This window comes from Anas platyrhynchos, chromosome 5 (assembly GCF_047663525.1).
Source record: "Anas platyrhynchos isolate ZD024472 breed Pekin duck chromosome 5, IASCAAS_PekinDuck_T2T, whole genome shotgun sequence".
Classification (NCBI taxonomy): Eukaryota; Metazoa; Chordata; class Aves; order Anseriformes; family Anatidae; genus Anas; species Anas platyrhynchos.
Genome location: NC_092591.1, coordinates 651,582 through 671,567, shown reverse-complemented (window position 1 = coordinate 671,567; position 19,986 = coordinate 651,582). Strand labels below are relative to the sequence as shown.

Here is a 19,986-nt window from a genome sequence, read left to right as displayed (position 1 = left end):
GATCTGCTGCTCTGACACTGCAGAGATGAAGCCATCGTTGCAAGGATGACAAAGTCAACTTTAAATCAAGTTAGTTATGTAGACAGGTTGCCGGTTCCATCCCTGTCCTCATTTGCCGAGGAACTGACTTTCCTTCTATTGTTTTCTTCCCCTTCATTAATTTGTAAAAGGTATCCTCCTTCCCTTCAGCCCCTCCAACTACCATTAACTCATTCATATGCCATTATCTTTTCTGTGCAAGTGCTGGCTGGTAATTGGGAGCACTGCAGAGACTATTGTTCCAGGATGCCCAGAGGTGTTGTATTTGCAATTAATTTCCTGATGAAGCAGCATCCATGCATCAACACGGACTGACATTTAGAAGCATTTAGATACCATCTTACTGCAATGATTGTACCATATTAGTGTACAAAGCACTTTATGGGAATGAATGTCATGTCAAAGTTACAGCCTTAACTAACTGCATGTTTTAAAGAGAAGCAGCAGGGCACAGGTAAATAGAAAATCAGACATTGCATCACACAGTGATGGGAAAAGGAATAATGTCAGGACGGCTTGGCATCACCAGCATGTGAAAACTGACCCTAAGCATCAGGGAATTGCTGCTAAACTGTGATTGACCACGGAGACCCCAAGCTTCCACTTCTGCCCTCCAAGCAAATGGGCTCAAATCTTACAATTTTGGGAAGGATTTGAAGAAGCTGCTTGAGCTTCTGGGAGAGAAGCAGCACACAAAGAGGTTCAAGTTCTGTTCACACATTTAAGGTTCTGTAGCCGAAGGCATAAGCCGTGGGGAACTGAGGTGTGCAGGGTGCTGTGCGGCTGCATGCTCTGGGCGCACACCAGCAGCCACGGCACCCATGGCCAGGGGGCCTCAGCCAGGGCAGCCCCCCGAGGGGATGGAGCCAGCCCCCCCCCGCACGGCTCCTGTCACCTCTTGCGGTGGACAACGGCATTGGAAGGACACTGCCTGTGCAGATGGAGAAGTTGGGAAACCCGTACCTTAACCCTTTGTCTTTGAAGCCCGGTTGCTACGGTTACTGTATAAGGGCCTTGCAGCAGCTGGAAAACCAGCATTCCCCCTTCACCCAAAAAAGTCCACGCTTTCTTCCAGTGGTGGGACTTTCTGTAAGGAGAGCCACGATTTTACAATGTAATATAGCACAAACTGGACAGAAACCCGCACCGCTCCCAGCCACGCAGCGATCACCGCGTGGGGCCGAGGCCGCGCTGTCCCCAGCAGCGATGGCAGGCGGGTGCCTCTGGCTTTTCTCACCTTAGTGGGGGAACAGCTTACTGCCCAGGCCTCATTTATTTTACCATATGTGCCTAGTTTGCTGCAAAGACAGCTGCCCAGCCTACTAGCAGGTTGGGGCTTTCCTCCTGGCAAACAGTAACTGGCAGCCAAGCAAACTCCCTGCAAAGTGCAACTGAGAAAGTAAGTGCTGCAAAATGCGGGCATGGCTTACAAGCCGTTCCTTGGTCCTCAGATTATTCTCTTGTGCTGTCTGGTGCTTATATTGTGCCAGCACTGCAAGGCTACATGAGCTGATTTTATGTCTGTATTTGCACATACGTATAGATAATATAGGTATTTTCTCACTGTATTTGCATTCAACATATAACACAGTAGGCATTGCCTCATCTTTCCTGCAAATTCCTCATAATTTTGTCATGGGATTGCATGGAAAACCAGAGCATGACTTTGACCAGCATCATTGTTTTGGATAGTGAAACCCACTGGTTGTTCTGGAAATCTCTGGCAGTCCAGAAACACCTTTTGCACCCACCTGGTCCCAGCTGCATGCTCGAGTTGGGCTGGCCATGTTGCATGGCATGCTTCTCCCTGGGAGCAAATTGCCTTTCACAGTTTGGTCAAACTGTGCTTTCTGAGCCATGCTGAACATTAAATACCCAGCCAAGCTTGAAAACATTTCATAAACGAACACTAGTAAAAACCTTAACAAATTCTGCTGTTTTAATGACTGCTCAGGAGTAACACGCACTAGCTAGTCAGAGTCATGCAGGTACAGAGGCTGAGTGCTGCATGCTGGAAGCAGGGGCGAGTCAGGTCCTGCTGCCCCCGGCAGCCCCGGAGGGACATGTCTCGTTCTTCGGCCGGCAAAGGCATGAGGGCAGATGCAGCTGTGCAAGGCCTGGGTTTCCCTCCCAGCAGGCGGCACCAGAACAGGCAGCACGGCTCATGTGGGGGACAGCCGTGGTCGTGGTAGGTATCAGGGCTGCCTCCGCACCTTACCTTACCCAGGACGGCGCCAAGTGAGCATGGCGCAAGGGATGAGGAAATGGCCACATAGAGTTGGACTGAAGCTTTGCCTGTGCTCACCTCCAGCTACCAGTAGTGGTGATCAGAGGCAGCTCTTAGGGAGACCGGGCATCCTGCAGAGTGACTCTCCCCTGACTTTGTACCAGCAGCTCTCTGCAAGGCAGGAGGAGCAACCAGAGGCGCAGCCATCTCAGCGTTTTAGCTTGTAGCTACTCTTTCCAGCTTTTGCCATTTTGGTTCAGAGGCCAGAAGCGAGCTTGTCGCTGAGCTGGAAAGCAGAGCTCAAGACTCTGACCTGGCTGGCATCCACATCTTGACATCAGCAGGTCAGCCTGTCACTAATTGAATTATACCTGCATTACTTAATGAACAAAGAATACTCTCCACATTATTACAATGTAATCCTTTAATTGGTTTATGAGCACAAAGTCCCACAGGGAGTGTCACAAATCCATCAGGATGCCCTGAGCACTGCATTTCTGAGCTGGCAAGATAAGAAGTGTCGCACGCCGCCGTCCAGCCCTGGGCTGAGCCTGCACGGAGCCAAGCCAGCGCCCCGCAGCCGCGTGCTGCAGAGCTGCACTGCCGGCAGCAGCGAGCCAGGCTCCATGCCAGCCCCATCCCAGGGGACACCCCACACTGGGGAGCCCCGCTCGGGGCTGCTCCCAGGGAAACGCAGCAGGACAGGACAGCACGCTCTGCCCGCGCTCCGTGTGCTCCTGCCTCTAGCCCCCGTCCGGTCCATGATGTCTTACCAAAGCCAGATCTGTGCCACATCCCAGACACACGTGGTGTGGACATCAGCCCCTTACCACCCACCATGTCACCCTGGAAATGCTCTCCTGCTGCCCCCACCACTTGCTAAAATAGACACAAACCAAGGCTATGTCAGTGAAACTTAGCATGCTTAGACAGTGCACACGGAGACTCCCCTAAAAGCAATAGGATGTCCTGCTTCATGATGCCCTGCGCACACAAATCTAAGTTAAGAATCCAGCCTACAGTGTAAAATATCTGCTTTCGCATCTTAATACTACTTAATATTGCTTTTGCATCTTAATACTCAGCATTATTTGCAATCTCTGCACTGCTGGTCAGAACATAAACTGAAGAGGGACACGGCACATGGCAGCGGGACAATGAGCAAGCCGTTGTCTCTGCCGTGCTGCATGGACGCAGTCAGTGCACCACCAGATGAATGGGTATTCTGCAGAGATGTTTTGGTTTAGATTTTCTGTGTCCAGCAGTAAAGAAACACATTGCACCCTCAGAGTATGATTCTTCTGATTTATGTGGTAATTGTAATGCTTGTGCCCTTCACTCTCCCCTTTTATCCTTCACCTCTCTCCACATTCCAAATATAAATCAAAGAAGCATTACTGACCATCAGGGAACCACTCGGGTATCTGGTTTCATGTATGGCCTGAATTTCAGATGGCAACTCTGCATTCTGAGAGCAAAATTCTGCCAGCCGGAATTTTGCTCCTAATTATTGCTATTTATTTATTATTATTTTAACTTTCCAGATGCAATTCAAATACAGTCACGCAGTCTGAACACAGGCCTCTCTAATGCTTCTTGGTAGAAATTCAGCTTATTCAGTTGAGCTGTTTGTATCCTCCAGTGGAAGCATGGAAGACAATAACACAATGTCTGCGAACAGTGAGGGGCTGTGATACTCACACAGAGCTAACGCTGATCGCGTGGCTCGCCAACGTAAGCAATCAAAGGGCATTTACCTGAGCAGTTTGTCTTTTACTCGTTTTTACATATTCCACAACACTGCACTAGGAACATTCATTTATAAACTATATTCCTAATTTGCTCCCTTAGAAATCCATACAGTTGTCATGTGTAACTAGCAGTCAGCTGTAACTATCCTTCTTTACCTACTACATCTTTTTCCATGGTATTTATCATGTTTTCCTTCTATGGGAAGGGAAGGACATGGGGATTGCTTCAATACACAGAAGGTGTTTGTTTGCAGACTGCCTCTTAAATAAAACAAGTTGGAAACAGAGTGTCTGACCCAGGGCAGTAATGGGCAATAATGAATACAACAGAAATGTGAGCCCTGAGGGAAGTAACCTCCCATTTCAACAACCGCATCAAAATGTCTATAGGTCAGGCTGTTTGAACACAAAAAGCAAACTGGAGTGTGCTCTCCTTGTTTACTTACAGCGGAGCAAACAAAGCCCCTGCCCGGGACCACGGTGAGGGACGAACGTCCTGAGGGACGAACGTCCTGCAACTCAACTCGCCCAGCTGCCCACGAGCCCACACGCCACGCGGGGCAGCGGGGCCGGTGCTGTGACCCAGGGGATGCCCTGAGACCCTGCATCCTCAGTGCGGCCAGGGCCGGGTCCTGGATCTGACTTCCACAGGAGCGGGGCCAGTGCCCCAGGAAGAGGCCAGGCCAGCAGCCAGCTCTGACGCCTTCTTCTCTTGCGCCCACAGCACTGGGAGCAAAGCGAGCACAGCCCCGGTGCAGGGCAGAGCCGGGCCGGTGCCCCCAGCCCCAGCCCCAGCCACACCATCACGCCCGGGAGCAGCGCACAGCACGCCACAAGGCAGCCCGGCACACCGCCCTCGCTCTTATTCCCCATCACACCGGGGAGTAGGTCATCACTCAACACTAATGACCAGTGCTCATTTAACAAGACCACCATATGTCATGTGAAGAAATAAAAACCTCCTCCTAAGGTGGCAGCCCCCCCAGAGATGTGTTTTACTGTAAATCTGCCACCCCACACAGCGAACTTCATGGCACTGCAATTTATGACTTTCTACTAAATTTTTAAAAGCCAATGTTTCACAACATGCACAACCCTTGTACTGTTTCTAGCAGATTCTCCAAGCAGAGCAGGTTCAGGAAACCCCTCTTCATGTCTCTGCTGCTGCCCTGGGCAGGTGCCAGCTCTGCGCCGCGCCCAGCAGAGGAGCAGGTCCCAACAGCACGCTCCTGTGCATGTGGAACTGCGTGTCCAGCAGTGTCCAGCAGTGTCCAGCAGTGTCCAGCAGTGTCCAGCAGTCCATAAGGCACGACCTTATATCACTGAAGTAACAGCCAGTAGGGCCCTGAGCCAGGCAAGCCCTCAGGCACGCACTTCCTCTAGCCCTTTGCACAGTCCTATGGACTCTAAAAGGATTACTGCAACTAAACCTAGATAAGTATGTTAAGCGCTAGGCTGGATGAAGGACTACACTGCCAGTGTGCCAGGCGTCTATGAAGGATGCCATGAGACAAGAAACCATGCTCAGCTCTTACACCAGCAAAACTCCAATTTGGTTCCATTTTTATGGAGCTGAAATATGAGAAGTACTGACTGGAGTGCTAAAGTTTTCTGACAAAATGTAAAAAAAATAAAATAAAATAAAATAAAATAAAATAAATAAAATAAAATAAAATAAAATAAAATAAAATAAAATAAAATAAAATAAAATAAAATAAAATAAAATAAAATAAATAAAATAAAATTAAATAAAATAAAATAAAATAAAATAAAATAAAATAAAATAAAATAAAATAAAATAAAATAAAATAGAACAGAAACTGCATTATACTACTAGAACAAGACAAAAGCATTGCTCTGAATCTTTTAATTGCAAAAACAGTTGTGGGGGCTGGGCTGAAGAGCCATTTACGATGAGCCATTTATGGCTGCTCACTGCAGGAAGGGGCAGCAGCAGGGGCACAGCACCTACCTGCCACCGCACACATACACTGTTAGGCGTATACCTATTTTTAACAAACCATGAGCTGAAATATCTTCGTTCTATCTAGAACATGAACAAACCTCCTTATCTTGGACAACTGAAGACATGCAGCAGAGGACTAACCATATCCCCATGGGTTTTCCACTAGCCCACACCAGGAGGGCCTCTCGCTGCTTGCAGACACGGGGATGCAGAGATGGGGAGGTGCATGTGAGGCAACTGTTGTGATCATCTGGAGTGAGAACCGGGGCTCTGTGCGAGGGAACAAGGAACAACTAGAAAGAAAACTGCACCCGCAGAACTGGTCCCCAAGTGCATCCCCTGCCACAGGCTGGGTGACAGGGACCGAACATGCTTTGGAGTGGCCCTGTCCATTACTGCTACAGCCAGGGCACCAAACGCTGAGCAGCCCAAAGAGGGGCATCCATGTGGGTGCACTGCTCGCAGAGTCTGGGCAGAGCCCCTGCAGTGAAATGTCACCTGGCACACTGGTCGTCCCCACAAGCACTCCACAATCCTTGTCTCCAGCACAGCACAGGTCTTTCCAGCCTGTGAGTTTGCTGCCTTCCCAAAGTTTCTCCCACAGAGTCACAGAATGGTTTGGGTTGGAAGGGACCGTAGAGCTTAGGGATATGGTGTAGTGGGGACTGTTAGCGTTAGGTCAGAGGTTGGACTCGATGATCTTGAGGTCTCTTCCAACCTAGAAATTCTGTGATTCTGTGTGATTGAAGATCATAAGATTCCCACCCCCCTGCCATGGACAGAGACACCTTCCACTAGACCAGGCTGCTCCATCACACCTGGCCTTAAACACTGCCAGAGACGGGGCATCCACAGCATCTCTGGGCAGACTATTCCAGTGCCTCACTACCCTCACAAAAATAAAGTTCTTCCTAATACTTAATCTAAATCTACCCTTTTTAAGTTTAAAGCCATTACTATCAGCCTTGTTCTATCACTACACCCCCTGACAGAGTCCTTCCCCAGCTTTCCTGTAGCCCCCTTTAGGAACTGGAAGGCTGCTGGAAGGCCTTCCCAGGGCTGAACACCCTAACTCTCTCAGCCTCTTGTGCAACAGGAGAGCTCCAGCCCTCTGATCATCCTTGTGGCCTCCTCTGGACCCACTCTAACAGGGTATGCACAGAGCTGATACACAGAGAGAAGCCACGGAGTTGCATCGTGGCACTGGGTTGTGCAACAAAGCCTCTTTAGGAACCAAAGCCATAACCTAAGGGGCCCAAATGCTGCAGACTCACAAGCTGCACTGTGCGGAAAGTCCTCATGGACCAACCCACACCACCTCCCCAGCCCTGCCACAGACTATCCAAGAAGATTCCTGAACACAGCCTGCCGGGACACCCTGCAGTTGCATATGGGCAAACACCACCACAGCCTGAACTGAGGCTTGCACTGCTCTCATCTGGTTTCCTCACACCCTGGCGGAGGCAGACACACAGCCCTGTGTCGGTGCAGAAGGGTCCTAAGGGTCCTCTTGTGGCACATGAGACCAACGCGAGTGGCAGCGCCTGCTCAGTGGCGCCAGTGCCCAGTGGAGCCGTGAGGAGCCCCAGCGTGGCCGGGCTCAAAGGCAGCTCAGCACAGTGCAGCTGGGTCATGGCCCCGAGCAGGGGCTCTCGTGTGAAATGTCATGTCCTCAGCACAGCCACTAAGGTGCCCCCAGGCAAGGCGACACGTCCTGCTCGCCTTACTCAGACACCATCCCACGAAGCCTGAAGGGGGCTTCACATCAAGTATTTTAAGAGTGTGTTGGTGAAAACAAAAACAATGCAGCTTTCCAGAGCACAGGCAATGCTGCCAACTGTATGTGTTTTCCTTTGCTGGGATAGACTGCATGAAATGGGTAAATTCTTAACTCTGGCTAAAACCTAGAAGAAATTCAAACCACGTCTCATCCACATGGAGCAGAAAGTCTCTGAATTACTGTTCAGTACTGTTAGAGAAATCCCAAATCCTAGGACCAGAAACATTCCCACCAGTGTGCTGAAAACGCATTTGGGGGTTTCCTGTCTGTCGGACTTTTTCTACTACACTGCTTCTGCCTTTTGCTCACTGCTGTATTACAGCTGGTGGTCAGTCTTCGTGCTATGGTAGGTAAAGAGCTGTCACACCTCCCTGTTGCGGGCTCCTTGCCAAGCTCAGGCCTCTGGTCTCTCCGTTCCCCTTGGCCAGGCACAGAGACTACGCAAAACAAAGAATTACAATGACGTACCAAGGGAATATCAGATATCTGGCAACATAACAATGTTGAGGCAATGAAAACAGTTTTATGCCTCTAATCCAAAAAGCAATCCAACATGATCTTCACAGAGGAGCCTGAACAAAAACTTCAAAGGACAAAAAAGCCATTCAACTTTAAAGCAAAGTTACCTAATCACGTGTTTTCACGGAAATGTTTTGCTGAGAGTTCCTGGTGAGAAACTTCATCTGGAAGAGCAACCTCAAAAGCAAGGCATTAGGCAAAGGTTTCGCAGCATCGGGAACCAGCTTCAGGCACTCAGAGTCACTCCAGCCACATGCTACGCAATTAAGGAGGCCTTCACTGAGGGTTCCCATTAGCCATTTGACAAATCACCCTTTGCATTATTCAGCCAGCTCAGGACAAATATTATCTGCAGAGTGATTTAATCCCCAGGCAGGTGGAAGCTGCCACGCCAGCGAGGCCACCAACCCCACCAACCCCAAGGCCAGGGCCAGCAGGCAGCCACCCCCCAGGGCCTGCGTGGACGGAGCCCCCAGGCCCAGCGCTGCCACCGCCCTCTGGACCAGGCACCACCTGGGCATGTGCTTGGCCAGGGACCTGCCCCCAGGTCCTCCTCCCTTCAGACAGCACAGACGCCACTACACACCTTTCTAAATTACGGGGTGACTTGTCAGCTAACATAGCTGCCACTGAAATCCATGTCCCCTGGTCCTTGGCCGGGCAGTGGCCTCCAGGGTCAAGCTCCTGGCACCACAACCTTTGACCACATCACAGACCTCTGGCTAACAGAGTCTGGACCTAGGATTCACCACCTCCGAGGGTGGAAAGGCACTGCAACAGGCCGCCCGGAGAAGCTATGGATGCCCCATCCAAGAGGGTGGTCAAGGCCAGGCTGGGGCTTGGGCAACCTGATCTAGTGGAAAGTGTCCCTGCCTGTGGCAGGGGTTGGGGGTAGAACGACATGCTCTTTCAGGTCCCTTCCAACACAAACCATTGTATGATTCTGTGATTCAAGGGGCTGGAGAGGGCACAGTGCCTGTCCTTGGACATCAGGGCATGAAACACCAGTCTGAAGACTTCTGAGAACCCTGCTTTTACATTCTTTGTGCCCTGTCTCCATGCCCTAAGAATACCAGTTCCTCTCACTTCCTCTACGGGCTGTCTCACTTCTCCAATAACCATCAGCAAGAGCTGCCACAGAAAAGAAAATTACTGTTATTACTGTTTCATGATGGGCTGCAGGCCAGACAGACAGCCACATAATCACCACAACCCAATGAGGGATGCTGTTTGTTATCTGGGAATACATCGAAGGTCTCCATCCCTCTTCAGGAGCCCCACAAAACCCTCACTACTGCAGGAGAAATGCACACATAGATATGGACTCATCATTGCATTCGCTTTTGCAGCAGGGTTCTGCTGGAATATTTATGATAGCCTGGAATTAGGGCACCAGCTTTTACCCCTGGGTCTGTAACACCATTTCCAAAACACGACCCGGACAGCAATTATTATTACTCTCCACCTCAGCACTCGGTGACAGCTTCCCAGACCAGCTCCTCCACCAGCAATTATTCCCTGGTGCGCAGTACGGCTGGGTGGAGGGCTGGCCACGGGCTCCCCGCTCACTCAGGGCCCTGCTCTCCATCGGGAGCTGCTCGGTCAGTTAACCCGGGGAGGAGAGTCCTGCTCCCATCTTGCCATCGCTGTGACCCCCCGCTGCTGCCAAGGGCAGGCAGGTGCCAGCCTGGGTGCTGCTGTGGAGGAGGGGAGGCCCCAGCACCAAAGCACTGGCTGGGTCCCTGTGCCCAATACACACTCGCAGCAAATGAGAAGGTGCTTCTTCAGTATTTTGTTTCCAGAACGATGTCTCAAACTTCAGCATACCAGAGATATACCTGACTAATTGGGAGCAAATATTTCCTTTTCATTGCAAAGTACACATTCGATATATATTTATAGAAGAAGTGGTTCACTTGTAAGCAACAAAACCCTGTACTGGTTTGAATTTGGCCTTAGAGGCTTGAGCATGTCTCCAGTAGTGCTTCTGTTCAACTACATTGTTTTCTGCTATCCATCTGCGCTGACAACATGCTTTTACTTCCAAAGCATTTTAGGTAACTACTTCAAGAATAATTTTTATTTAAAACACATGCAGAGACATATCTCTTAGCACGAAACTCATCAAATCGTGTCAGCAAGCACATTTTAATAGCATAATATTGAAAAGTAATTTTACTACTAGCAAGAAAAGTCTGAAGACTGCAGAGGATATATTTAGATGTGTATAAATAGACAACACTCAGCAATGTCTGGTCAAAGGAGTACAAATCTTCCCTAATGCATGGAATATGCCTGGCCCAAAACGCTTCAATAGCACTTAGACAAGCCTTTTCTGTTTGGCTCAAATTCTGCCAGGCCTGTTAATAGCAGAGCTATTAGCATGATTTTCTGGACTGGTTGCTTGCTCAGAGAACATTCAAAGATTGTTCTATAAAACTGAACCTGTTACCACATCTGAAAGCATAGGAAATATTGATCAGCAATGGAAAGCCATTAGCTCTCCAGCATCTGACATATCCCCATACACCCCAGCAGGCGAACGAGCTCTCCAGGCACCTTCGGGTGCTTCATCTTCCCATTGTGCTTCCAGCTTGCAGGCACCCTTGCTTGCCAAGACCGTACCTAGGGGCACACCAGGCTCTCCATGAACTCTGTGCGAAACAATGCACACTAAGCCACCTGCAGTGGCAGCAGCTCACAGGAGATCTGACCGGGGAAGACCCGCTTCCTTCTTGCCACACTGTTCTGCTACATTTCTCCTTGGGTTCCGATCCGTTTTGCGCCACACACCGAGTCAGCCCCGTTTTTGGGCCGGGGAGACAATCCCTGATCCTTCTTCCCCTGCCTTATGACCAAAGTCTATCTTCACTCATCTCTGTGTAGCCAAATGGAAGCCTTTCTAGATGACAAGAGTTATATGAAAAATTCAAGAACCACCCCTAGGAAACCATCCTGAATAACATTGCACCACAGAGTCCTGCCTTTTTCTTGATCATAAACAGAAGATAAGATCATCCAGCCCTCCGGCACTCACTGGAATAGCACAGTTTGGAGTCCATTCCTGTACCTGTATGGGTTTTAGTAAACCATCAAAGTGGTAAACTACCTCAAACTCATGCTAGATGTCTGAAATATCCAGGATATATTTCCACTGACTGCATTGCCATGATAGAACTAGTAACTGCTCTTTCAGAAAGAAGCTATTATGTCAAGGGAAGCTTCTTAGTAAGGTTTGTGACTTGAGGCCTAGCAGGCAAGCTTGGATATGCATTTTGATAGTCTTATGCATTTAAATGCATTTATTATGCATTTAAACAAATACACAATCCCTTGAATACAGTATGTATTTAGAAATGTACATCAGAAAGGTGTTTGGGCACTGACAGCACTCAGTTTCTTGTATGGTTCTTCTTAGAAAATTGAACCTGACACCCAGATCAGCAGAGTCCTTGTTTTGGAGCACACCAACTCCATTCCACCAGGACAGACCTCCAGCAGCACTGCAGAGTCCATAGGCTCATACACAGCTCACAGCTTTGGGGGAATGTCTCTAAGCTAATTGGGATCCCAGCCAGTGGCCATGAGGCACCATAAGGCATGTGCAGCCCTGAAAGCACAGGTGGACACCGTGCTCCTGGAAACATCTGAAGACACGATTTGTGCTGTCAGAACCAGCTGAGACCCTCCTGTAGAGCAGCAGCAGGCCCTCAGAAACACAGCTGTCACCAAAAAGGCTAAAATGACCCAGGGTGCATCCATCCCATCTCACAAGTTTGTTGTCTGGCCACATTAGCCTGAACACAGCTGGACATGCAGCACTCAGCCAAGAACAATCAAGGAATGAACTGACACAACGTTACTTTGGGGACATGTGAAATGCAAGCAGGGATGGGAAAGATGTCAGAACAGCAAGATGACCAAGGCATGGGTATCCAGGCTCCAGGACAGTCAGCTGGAGGCTGTGAAGGCCGTAGGGTGGATGTAGCTAGAGACACCCAACTTTCCCACACTTGGTTTGGGGGACTGGTCAGGTTACGTTCGCACCTGCAACTGAGACCAGCAAGTCCTGCTCCAGACACTCCATGCAATGACAAGCAGTGCCTGTCCCAGAGACCTGACAGACCAAGCTAGACAAGACAAAGGTTCGGAAGAGGAAACACTGCTGTCTTGCACCACAGAAGGCAATAAGAGAGGGCAGTGCTCACGTTAACTCTCATGGCAGACCTCAGTGGGTGCAGATCCTGTGCCTCCAAGCCAGTGCTGGCAAGCAGCAAAGGAAGGGGCTTTCAAAAGCGCTTCCAGCCCAGCCACGCCAGTGCTCCCCTGGGTGCGGCAGCCCCAGAGCCAGCCTGACTGTGCAGGCTCCCCCTCGGGCCCCTCCTCGGCTGCGGCTGCTCCCTGGAATCAGGTTTGTTTGCTCCTGACATCAACATGGCTGCAAGGTTTCCGCTGGCTCCTCTACAACTGTTGTGCCGTCTCCCCAAACGGGAACCTTCCAGCAGCAAAAAAGGTTTCTCCTGTCCTACATTTGCTTTCCCGCAGACTAGAAGCGTACACTACAGACAGACAGAGGGGAGGGGAAGGGACAGCAGCACACACACAGCCCGGCATCCCGGGGACAGCCTTCCAGCACCGAGGACAGCGGCGTGCGCCCGGGCGAGGGCAGCGGGACGGGGCGGCTGCCGGCAGCCTGCGGCCGCGGGGACAGGCGAGGTGCCGGAGAGCCGGGCCCCCCCCCCCGTCCAGCCGCCTTCCCTCCGGAGGAGCTCCACACCCCCGCGGCCGCAGGAGCCGACGGGGCGGCGGCGCAGCCCCCGCGTGAGCGCCCGGGGGCTCCGAGCGTGGCCGCGGCCCCGCGGCGCCTCCGCCGGGCAGGGGCAGCCCCGCGCGGGCGGACACGGCGCGGCAGCGGAGAGCCCGGCACGGCCCGGTACAGCCCGGTACAGCCCGGTACAGCCCGGCACGGCACGGCACGGCACGGCGGTGCCGGCGCTCCCCAGGCGGCGGCAGCACCGCGCCGCGGCGCGGAGGGGGCGGCGGCCGCCGCGGCATTCGCGGCCCTGCAGCACCCCCAGCCGCGGGCGGCCGCCGGCGCCGTCCCGCGGGCAGCGACGGGAGCGCGGCGCGGCCCGGCCCGGTTCGGCTTGGCCCGGCCCGGCCCGGCCCGTCCGGTCCGCGGGGCGCCCGCCCCGCCCGCCCCGCGCAGCCCCGCGGCCGCCGCCTTCCCCCCGGGAGGGGCGTCCCGGGCGCCGCCGCCAGCCCCGTCCCGGCGCCGCCCGCCGCGCCTCGGGGCCAGCCCTGCCCTGCCCTGCCCTGCCCGGCCCTGCCCTGCCCTGCCCGGCCGGCCCGGGACCCGCCGCGGCCGCCCCCCCGCGCCCGTTCCCGCGCGGCCGAGGACCGGCGGCTGCAATGCAGATGGGGCCGGGCTCGGCCGCCCGCCCCGCGATTACCTGGTGCCTCCCGGGGAAAGACGGCGTCCGGAGCGCTCCCCCTGCAGCGGCGGCCGCGGCCAGGCTCCGGCGGGGCTTCGTGGCGTCGCGGCAGGCAGCCCGGCCGCCTCTCTGCCCAGTGCCGGCGCTCAGCAGCCGCATCCTAGAGCGGCTCCGCGGCGGCGGCTGCCGGCGGCCGGGGCGGGCAGGGCAGCCCGCGCGGACGGCCCCATGGAGCGCGGCGGCTCAGCGCGGCGCGGCCGGCGGCAGCGCACATGCACACGCGCGCAGCCCGCGCCGGGCGGGCGGGAGGCGGGGGTTCGGCGCGGGGCAGGCGGCGGCGCAGCCCGGCGAGCCCGCTCGCATCGCCCCGCCGCGGGCAGCCCGCTCGGCTCCGCGCCGCTCCGCGCCCGCCGGCCGGCCGGTGACCTTGCCGTGTACCTGCGCCAGGTTAATCCTCGCCGAGCGCTCTCGCTCCGCGCCCCGCTGCGTAATCCTGCGCGCCGGGGCGCCGCCGCTGGACGCACGGACGGGCGGGCGGACGGGAGGGGGGTGCGGGCGCGGGGCGCGGCGGCGGCGGCGGCGGCCCCGGCGCCTCCCGGGGGCAGCTACGGCGCAGCGGGCGCGCGGCGCGCAGGGGCGGCCGGCGGCAGGGCCATGCGGCTCCGCGCCGCTCCGCGCCGGGCGCGCTCAGGCGGAGCAGCCGCGGCGCCGGGCGTTGCGGCGGGGCAGGGCGGGGAGCTCGGCGCCCGCGGCTCGCCCCTCCGCCAAGGCTGCTGCGCCCATCCTCCGCGCCGCCGGCGGCCGCCCGGCCCCGGCCCCGGCCCCAGCCCCAGCCCCGGCCCCGGCCCCGGGCAGCCGCGCCGCTCGCTGCAGCATGGAGGCAGCCGCCGCCTCCCCCGCGCCGCGCCGCCGCGCCGGGGCGGGCTGCAGGAGCCGGGCGCCTCCCCGCCCCGCCGCACGCACGGCTGAGCCGCAGCCGCCGGCCGCCGCCGCGCAGACGTGCCGCCGGGCGGGGGAGCGCGGGGCGCCGGCACCGCACCCGGACCGGCTCCGGCACCGCGCCCGGCACCCGGCACCCGGCACGGACCCGGCACGGCACCCCGCACCCTGCCGCCTGCCCGCGGTCCCGGGGCGCCGAGCACGGCCGTGCCCACGGGCGCTGCCGCCCCCCGCCCCGGCTCGGCGCAGGGCGCGGGCTGCGGAGCGGGCGGCGGCGGCGGGGGCTGTGCGGTGCCGGGCGGCGGCCGCCGCTGCAGCGCGCGGGGAGCGAGGAAAGGACAGAGAGGAGAGGACGGGACGGGACAGGACAGCGCTGCTGCGACCCGTCGTGAGTGCTGGGGCTTCGACCTGGCCGCGCGTCCGGCAAAAGCAACCCGCGGAACCAGGAGGAAGGAGCGGCTGCGAGGCGGCGGCGAGGCTGAGCGCTGACCTGCATGGTGAGCGGGCACTGACCGCAGCCGGGCCCGCGGAGCCGTCCTGAGAGCGCCTGGTCCGAGGGCACGGCCCTGGCACCTGACGTGGAGGGGATGATCCTGGCAGGAAAAGGAGAGGCTGGGTTATCTCTGGGGTCAATAAATTCGGGAGCTTTTAGGGACTTAGAGGCTGTCGTCTGGCTCCAGAGATCTCTAACGGAGAGAAGAGTGCATCTCATGCTACGAAACACCGGTACCTTTGCTCGGTTCTCTTTGGTGAGAAAATTTCAGTGGTGTTACAGGACTGTCAGCGGAACAGTGTGACAAGTACTGCCGGGAAAGCCTTGAAGACGAGCTAATGAACCTCATCCACCTGCCAGTGACTGCGGTTGGGAGGAAGGTGCACGCCCTGCGCCCCCCGCAAGGGGCCATCTCCTTGGTTGCCCTCCGCAGGGATAGCCCACGTCTGCCCGCTCTTCTGAGGTGCCCAGGCCTGCCTGGCTGCCCTGGCTGAGGCACTCAGGGTGCTGCTGTCTGCGGCTGGACCAGCACACGGGGCAGTTGCTGCTGCAGGGTGCAGGGGAGGACTCAACGACCGCACCGTGCGTGCAGCGGCAGCGGACGCAGTGCTGCTGGGATACCCTGGCATTTTGCTGCGGGTGCACATGGGGGAAGCTCCACCCCAGAAAAGGGGAGATGTGGTGCCAGTTTTCACACCTCTCTGCTGACATGACACTGTTCGTGCACCGGGATCCAATGTGTGGTGTCAGTGTGGGGGAGAAAAGGGAATGCAGCAGTGCTCCTAGGCTCGGGTCTGTCCGTGCAACCCAAGAAAACTGCTCAGTTTGCAACCTCTGAGGGGGAAAAGGAGTTCGTTTTTGTGGTCTTCACAGCAGCTTGTGACCATGGTCCAGAGGGGAGTGCCCCTCCCAGAGCAGCAGCTGTCCTCTGCTCTTCCAGCAGGCTGTGAAGCTGCCCAGGGCCTGGCAGCCAGGCTGGGTACTCGTGGCAGCTCTCATAAGTCAGTGTTTATCTCCAAGTCCCAGCTGCTGTTTAATGGATCTGGTTCAGGTTGTTGCAGGGGCAGAGGGAGGGAATGACTAACTCTTCTTCTCCCCTAAGGGAAAGGTCAAGGCAGAAAGCTGATTTTGCTGAGGTTGGCTCATGGAGTTATTCTCCCAAACATTCACTTCTATCACTGTTGGCCTTTGGAGCTGGAGACAGTGTGTTCAGCTTTCCTCAGTCTTGAGTCCAGCCCTGCTCAGCTTTAACAGTGTGCTCTCCTCTGGAGAGAGCAGAGACAAGAAGATGCTCTGTGGTTCAACGTTTGCAGTCTTGGCTGAGTTCTACCACATCAGACAGTCTTCTCGGGCTTGCTGTGCACAGCATTTGCTGCTCTGGCAGTCCTCTGCTGCCCCAGGAATAGGACAGCTGGCACGGTGGTGATGCCAGCTGTGCGGTTGGCATTGACAAAGGAAGCAATGTTTGGATATGGCTTCCCTGGCGACAGCGAAATGAAAAAGCTCTGCAAGCAGAAGCTTGCTTTCAGAGTCGGGCTTATACTGGAGGCTCCATTGGTTTGCTACCATCCAACACAAACGCACCAGGAGGACTGGTCCAGAACCACTGTCTGAACTGGTAGTGTGACAGCACAGCCCAGAATCTGCCTTCTTGCAGACAGCTACAATAACGCCCCACACCCTCTGGCCTCAGGGGACTGTGCAAGGGCTGCTGCAGCTTCTCTGCCAGCCTGAGGTCCATGGCAGACATGGGGTTGAAGTGGCACCACTGCCTCCTTAACATATCTGGTGGAAAATGCTCCTCTGTGGAGTGTCTGGGAGTGTGGAGAGCCGGGGGGTGCTGGGGGGTGCTCACTCCCTGCTGGATGAGAGGAACAGACAGTTCGTCTGGTCACTGTACATGCCAACAGCGATGCTCCAAGAGACGCAGCATGTCTCTTCCAGTCACCTCCCACGGCCCTCGGCCTTGTCTCCAGGTTGCCTTGCAGGTGCTCTCCCCTGGTAACAGCTCCTGGGGTCTTGGTTAAAGCAGGGCAGCCCCTAAGGCACGGGGATGCTCTTGGCTGTGATTGCTGGCAGAAAGAAAGGTGCTCCAGCTGCAGGAGATCAGGAGTGTCCCTTCCTGGGAGCACCATGCTGGTGACAAGCCCGGACTCGGCTCTGAAGGACCAGTGGCTGGAGGGTGACTGGGCTCTAACTGCGCTGCCCAGCGGGCAGTCAGGCTCTGCCTGGATGCCCCTGTCCTGGAGGCACGTGCCCACCGCCAAGTGCAGCTCCATTGCCTGTTAGAGCAAAACCTCAGCTGTTTTCAAGCAGGAGCAGTCACCAGCGCATTCTGTTCCACGTCAGAGCAAGGCAAAGTGAACCCTGGGGCCGGTGTTGCTGCCTGCTGTCCTGCCGGTGCAGCTCCCACCCCAGGGCTCTTCCCCTCCCTCTGGTCCCCCCTGCACTGGGGTCCCTCGCTGGGGTGCCCGGGGTCGGGCAGGGGGGGCTGCGCCTGCACACTCCCTGCAGCACTCAGGGCGGGCTGCATGGGGAGAGACCTTGGTGGCCCAGGAAGGGGCCAGTCCGTGCCTGAGGAGCCCCTGCATGCCCGGCAGTGTGCCCCCAAGGTGGCCTGGGTGCGTGTCACCCACAGGGCTGGGGGCGCGCAGGGCTGCTCACCTGAGCTCTGGTGTAGCTCTGGGCCCCCCAGCCTCGGGGAGCCCTCACTGTTCAGAGCTCAGGCACCACGTGCCTCGCCCGTTCCTCTTCCCCGCAAACCTTCGGGGTGAGCTTTGTCTTACTCCAGCCTCCAAGAGTCCTATTGCTGCCCTTTTTACTGAAAGAGTCAATAACTCCTTAACCTCTTTCCTCCCCATGGTCTTTTTCTTATTTTATCACCTTGGTCTTTTGGGGCTGAACTAAAAAGAGATCTTTTTGAGGCAAGTGGTTTATAGCAAATAATACATAGAGCTGCTCTGATGAGCTCTCTAGCCCTAAAACAGCTCACAGAGCAGGGACGTGAGGGCTGGGCACAGTGCCAGCAGCCTGCAGCTGGCTGGTTGGGGTGCTGTGCCCACCTCACTGCCAAGCTGGCTCCCACGCCGCACAGCCCCAGCTGCCTGCCCTCCGCGGCAGCTCGCAGCAGTAGCTTGTCCCTCATCGGTTCAGACCTCCTCCCTGGCCCCACGCCATAAACCCACGTGCTCCTTAAAGATGCAGCTGAAGCAGGTACCATCCGCAAGAATTGCTGCCAAACAGCTGAGCAAGCAAAACTGAACACTATTCTTGGGGTAAAAAAGGAGAAATACTTCTTTTCTAAGGTGGTGGTGGTTGTGTGCAAGTCTGGAGGAGTGACAAATTAGGCATACATCATTCTGCATTGACCAAAATGCTCTGTGTTGGGGGAAGAAAAAAAAAAGAAAAACCTTTTTCATTAGGCACCTCTGATTGTTCATACAGTGTGCTGTGTGTACACCCTAAAGGAGATCAGCAGCAGTGCAGTACAGCACTAACAGCAGCAGATTGGTGACTGCAAGTTTTAGCATCCCTGCTAAAACTTTAAGGCAAGAGAGGGAGTAAATGTTACTTTTTATGATAGGCTGTTGTGCCTCATCAGAAAGTATGTGGAAACTGCAGTGTTTACTCATCTTTACAAGAAGAAAATTCACTGCTTTAATCACTGAAATGTCAAGTGCAGCATTGCGTGGAGTGGATTTTCCCCTCCTCCAGAGCACTTGGGAACTGGGAAATGCTGCTGGCACAGGGCTTAGCGTGAGCTTCTCCCTCCAGAAGAAGCAATGAAGTATGTTGAGTTGCCCAACTATTTGTTTCACAAGATTTTTATTTTTTTTTCCCATTTTAAGTTCTTTAGTCTGTAAGATGGGGGAGCTGTTGCATTGTACAAAAAAATTGCACAGACAGTTCCTCCTAGTTACTAGGTGTTGTGTCATCCCTTAGGCAGCCTGCAGCAGGAGTTCAGTAGAAGCCAGGCTCCTGTGCAAGCCTGCAGCAGGCACAGAGGCTTGCTGGAGTAAGGGCTTATCCAATTATTGCATTCATCAGCCAGTGAGGCACTGAGAGAGCTGTGCATGAACCTGACCCAGGCAAATTGTTGGTTGAGCCTCTTCCTTATAATTAGTTCTAGGTTTATTCAGGGTAGACTGGCTTTGTGTTTATGCCCAGTGTACTTTTGTTAGCAGTAAAGCATCAGCACAGATGATGCTTTACCACCAAAAGATTGATTTATTGCTCTCTGGTGTGCTTCCCTATCTGGTGACAACTGGCACAGTGAATCCGTCCCTGCATCTGAAAGCGCCATGGAGAGGAGGGAGATTGTGGGCTTGGGCTGGTCCTCAGGCAGACTTGGTTCATCAGTTGAAACGAAATCGAGTAAAGGAGATGCTTAATAACTGAAACCTACTTTTGTCAGGTTTTTTATCTTCTTTTGAAAATCTTTTTAATTGCACTGTTTGTTTGATCTTTTAACATTTCTTTTTGAGAAGGAAGTGAAATAAAGCACTGTATGTAGTTTGGATTGTTTTTTAAATCTCATACAAGATTGTATGAAGATTTCTACAAACTGGTACCTGTCAAAAAAGTGTTTAATATCCTTCAGTATTTTTATTTTTTTACATATAAACTGGAGTACTAACACAGATTAAAACTGGACATCCAGTAGTGATCTAGCACACTAAGTATTATGTGTGAATAACAATCCGTTATGAATCCATTTTTTAACTCCGTTTTGTAAGAGATGCTGGTCCGGTGTAACACGAGCACCTCTCCCTGTACTGCAGTGCCTCGAGGTGCGGGGCAGGCACCATGGTGGTGGCTGTCACGCACAGCACAGAGG

General features: G+C 54.6%; 1 protein-coding gene across 3 annotated transcripts in view; it reads right to left on the bottom strand.

Annotated features, from left to right (window-relative positions):
- The window catches only part of LRFN5 (leucine rich repeat and fibronectin type III domain containing 5), a 55,387-nt gene extending 40,783 nt beyond the window's left edge, over nt 1-14,604 (bottom strand). Inside the window, exon 1 of one of the 3 annotated variants that reach the window (XM_027458578.3) lies at nt 14,156-14,604. The gene's annotated coding sequence lies outside the window, so the exon portion shown is untranslated. Of the gene's footprint in view, nt 1-13,735; nt 14,124-14,155 lie in introns of those variants that run through there. The other 2 variants (XM_027458577.3, XM_027458579.3) reach the window with 2 other exon arrangements.
- Between the last annotated feature and the right edge of the window lie 5,382 nt (nt 14,605-19,986).